The 4,707-nt window shown below is 40.3% G+C and overlaps 1 protein-coding gene across 4 annotated transcripts in view; it reads right to left on the bottom strand.

The window, feature by feature from the left end:
- The window catches only part of LOC101847570, a 152,365-nt gene that overhangs the window by 92,467 nt on the left and 55,191 nt on the right, over positions 1–4,707 (bottom strand). The window contains exon 1 of one of the 4 annotated variants that reach the window (XM_005094806.3): positions 2,961–3,318. The exons of the other annotated variants lie outside the window; for them this stretch is intronic. The gene's annotated coding sequence lies outside the window, so the exon portion shown is untranslated. Of the gene's footprint in view, positions 1–2,960; positions 3,319–4,707 lie in introns of those variants that run through there. 4 annotated transcript variants of the gene reach the window in all.

Below are 4,707 nucleotides of genomic sequence, written 5' to 3'. Positions count from 1 at the left end.
CCCCCACAAAAAATGTTAATTAAAAACCAGGTTTATGACATAACTCCACTTCCGAAAATGAACCTTTCCCATCAGTTTAGTCTTACTGTTTGTAGAGAGAATATTGGTGGACATTTTGTTGCGCATCTGTACACGGAGAGTGTACCTCTGCGTTGTGCGACGAGATTTACCTATTATATTATGAAACAATTGCACAACAGGATTCATAATAATATTTTTACAAGGGCGATTGATATAATTTGACCATTTTTTTACAGGAGCTCTAGGTAATTAGATGTTTTGATAAAGGCGACAGATATTTGGACAATTGGACAAGGGCGACTGATATGGGGACAATTAGACAAGGGCAACAGATATTTGGAAAATTAGACAAGGGCGACAGTTATTTGGACATTTGGACAAGGGCGAGAGAGAGATATGTGGACAATTAGACAAGGGCAACAGATATTTGGACATTTGGACATGGGTGACAGGTATTTGGACATTTGGACATGGGTGACAGGTATTTGGACAATTAGACGAGGGCAACATATATTTGGACATTTGGACATGGGTGACAGGTATTTGGACATTTGGACATGGGCAACATATATTTGGACATTTGGACATGGGTGACAGGTATTTGGACATTTGGACATGGGTGACAGGTATTTGGACATTTGGACGAGGGCAACATATATTTGGACATTTGGACATGGGTGACAGATATTTGGACATTTGGACATGGGTGACAGGTATTTGGACAATTAGACGAGGGCAACATATATTTGGACATTTGGACATGGGTGACAGGTATTTGGACATTTGGACATGGGTGACAGGTATTTGGACATTTGGACATGGGAGAGAGAGAGAGAGAGAGAGAGAGATGTGGATAATTAGACGAGGGCAACATATATTTGGACATTTGGACATGGGTGACAGGTATTTGGACATTTGGACATGGTTGACAGGTATTTGGACATTTGGACATGGGAGAGAGAGAGAGAGAGAGAGAGATGTGGACAATTAGACGAGGGCAACATATATTTGGACATTTGGACATGGGTGACAGGTATTTGGACATTTGGACATGGGTGACAGGTATTTGGACATTTGGACATGGGAGAGAGAGAGAGAGAGAGAGATGTGGACAATTAGACGAGGGCAACATATATTTGGACATTTGGACATGGGTGAGAGAGAGAGATATTAGGATACTTTGACATGGGTGAATGTGAATGTTCACATATTTTGACCAGGGTGATAAAACTTATTTGGACATTTTGGACACGAACACCAGATATTTTGATGTGGTGTCAGAGTATACCGGCCTTTATCATTGTTGTATATTTTTAAAACTTATTATTGTTGTTTTTTAACTAAGTAAAACGGGGGAAATAACCAATATGATAACATTCAATCTGATGATCTCCTTGGTAAAATCTGGCTTACGACGTCGTACACACTCAAAACACACATAATACAATAGTATATATAAAATATGAGTTTATTTTTTTACTTTGCGCCTTTTTAAATCAATTCTTGATAACTCAGAGCTCAAGCCTATAATTCCTTTGCCTGGGATGAGCCACGCGCTGGAAGTGAAAGTATACCACAAAGCAATTCCAAGAATGCAGGGGTGCGAATGCGCGCGACGCAGTGTGTGTGGTATTTTCTCGCACGTATCTACAAAGAATGATCAACGTTGCACACCACACATTATCACACCGGTGCACACAATCATCACACCATGACTGATTTGCATTGAGCAGAGCCTTGTTTATTTTCTTTTTTTGTTTGTTTGTTTGTTGTTGTGTTGTTGTTTTTTTGGGGGGGTTGCTGTTTTTGGGGAGTTGAAAGGGGGGGGGGGTTGTTCGTTGCTTTATTGAGCCAGGGTTATTGTGACTTGTCGAAATGACATAACCTTCCACCGACACATAAATCCATCTTAATAATGAAATATTTAACTGCCGACTGACGTAACGTTTCAGAATCGTTCTTTCTAAAAAAAAATCAATTACTCAAAATCGTCTGTGTTTTGTTCTCAGTGTGTGCACAAAATTGTCCACCTTCATTTTTATCTTTAAAAAAAAACAACAACACATACATGGTTGCCCTTGAACCTCCAACTGTTGAAATAATATCGGCCACATTAGTTCTTTTAAGCATCACTTTTGCCACCTTTACGGTTTGTTTGTTTGTTTGTTGTTTGTTTTAAAAATTAAATCTCATGTATTATATCCTTTTATTATCATATCAATTTTTGTTATCATAATAATTTACTTTATTTTTATTGGTATTTCGCATTATTAAAATCCAAACTGGTGTCTGTGGTGAAGTGATTAACCCTATCCGTACGTCCTGTTTTACAATCATATCCATACGACGTGGGGAAACTCTGTGCCCCCACTTTCTAAAGAGGAGATTTACTCGTTAATCCGATCCGTACGCTTTGCACAGCTGTCTGTCAAAATGATTCTTTGAGAAATACTGAAAGTTTCAAAGAGATCTTCGTACTAGAAGTATTCTAAAACGTGAAGAATACAACCCCAGGGGAACAAAATGACTCCAGGTCGTACAGATAGGGTTAAGCACGTATCTGTTGCACGCAGAGAAAATGGGTTTGGCTCCAGTGTGAGTGTAAGGAGGTTTTTTTTATCAGATGCGTCTGTCATGTCTGCTGGGAAAGGGGGAGGGGGGGGGGTTGTATCCGTCTCTCTCAGGCGGCGAAGGATCTGACAGGCCAGGCAGGGTCGAAGCAGCCAGCCTCCTAAATGATTTAAATGTGCCGATGGGGGCGTAAAAACTTCTACCGTTACTTAATTTACTTTTCTTTTAACTTACTCATTCTTTACGGCCTCAGTTACTTTACGGTGTCAGGGGAGAAGTAAACATCTCTATGATTATAATTCTTTTTAAAAAAAGATGGCTAGATTCTAAATTCAACCCAAAACGGTGGAACATTTCAGAACACTCACCTTATATAGGCCTAAATCACCGGGCGAGCTTCCTGCTTCCACTGCTAGTATTCTCTCATGTTTGTTCCCATGATTCCCATCTGTGGGGGGTTGACAGAGTGTGGCAGTCAGCAGTACAAAGGGAACACAGCCATAATAGGCCGGGCTTAATGAAAGGTCAGACCTACCCCCAGTGCACACTGCCAGTCAAATATCTGATTCTGATGGGGCCAACTATCATTTCGGCACAATTACATCGAATTCGACTGAATTTTTAACCGTGACCTATAAAATCGCACGTGTTTGTTTATCAAGGTTGGGAGTCGGACCGGTCAAGGCCGCGGGATATGAGCAGCCAGTCACAAGTCAAGGGTTGAAGCCTACGAGTCACAAGGCTGGGTCATTTTTGTGCGCACGGAATGCGATAACGGACGGTATAGATTTGGAGAAGCGGAGACTGTCTATCGACATTCCACATGTCTTTGGGATTCAAGACCAATCGACTTCTGCGGTGATCTGGGCTCACGAGATTCCACGAAGCACTCAGTCATCACATTGCACTTTGGGAAAGTTTGAGCAAGTGTTTGATATTATATCACAAGAGGAAAAGTAAGGCGCTTTGCCTTCCCACATAGGAGACCATCGGCCCTTGAAGTCATTATAACAGGCTGATTTTAAAAAATACACCAAAATCACCGTTCGATATTCCAACAACGAAAACGAAAAGGAAACCCCAGATTGGACATGTGTGTTGTACATACCTCCAAGTTTTTATTTCAAGTTTTACAAGTGCTCAATATTGCCGCCATCGGCAGCACGGACTACATCAGGCAGACATGAGAATTCCTCCCAAACGCGTCTCAGAATGTCTCTGTTCACCGTGGTGATTGGAGCTGGGGGGGTTTTTATCATTCATGCCATAGATATTTGATGAAAGTGGTGGAACTTTGTCTTTAGCAAATCCTCCCCCCCCCCACATTCACACACACACAAATGACATAACCTTCCACCGACACATAAATCCATCTTAATAATGAAATATTTAACTGCCGACTGACGTAACGTTTCAGAATCGTTCTTTCTAAAAAAAAATCAATTACTCAAAATCGTCTGTGTTTTGTTCTCAGTGTGTGCACAAAATTGTCCACCTTCATTTTTATCTTTAAAAAAAAACAAAAAAACATACATGGTTGCCCTTGAACCTCCAACTGTTGAAATAATATCGGCCACATTAGTTCTTTTAAGCATCACTTTTGCCACCTTTACGGTTTGTTTGTGTGCTTGTTGTTTGTTTTAAAAATTAAATCTCATGTATTATATCCTTTTATTATCATATCAATTTTTGTTATCATAATAATTTACTTTATTTTTATTGGTATTTCGCATTATTAAAATCCAAACTGGTGTCTGTGGTGAAGTGATTAACCCTATCCGTACGTCCTGTTTTACAATCATATCCATACGACGTGGGGAAACTCTGTGCCCCCACTTTCTAAAGAGGAGATTTACTCGTTAATCCGATCCGTACGCTTTGCACAGCTGTCTGTCAAAATGATTCTTTGAGAAATACTGAAAGTTTCAAAGAGATCTTCGTACTAGAAGTATTCTAAAACGTGAAGAATACAACCCCAGGGGAACAAAATGACTCCAGGTCGTACAGATAGGGTTAAGCACGTATCTGTTGCACGCAGAGAAAATGGGTTTGGCTCCAGTGTGAGTGTAAGGAGGTTTTTTTTATCAGATGCGTCTGTCATGTCTGCTGGGAAAG

The sequence above is a fragment of the Aplysia californica genome, unplaced genomic scaffold (genome assembly GCF_000002075.1).
Source record: "Aplysia californica isolate F4 #8 unplaced genomic scaffold, AplCal3.0 scaffold00089, whole genome shotgun sequence".
Classification (NCBI taxonomy): domain Eukaryota; kingdom Metazoa; phylum Mollusca; class Gastropoda; order Aplysiida; family Aplysiidae; genus Aplysia; species Aplysia californica.
The sequence above is the reverse complement of the archived record's forward strand: the minus strand, read 5'-3'. Positions and strand labels throughout refer to the sequence as shown.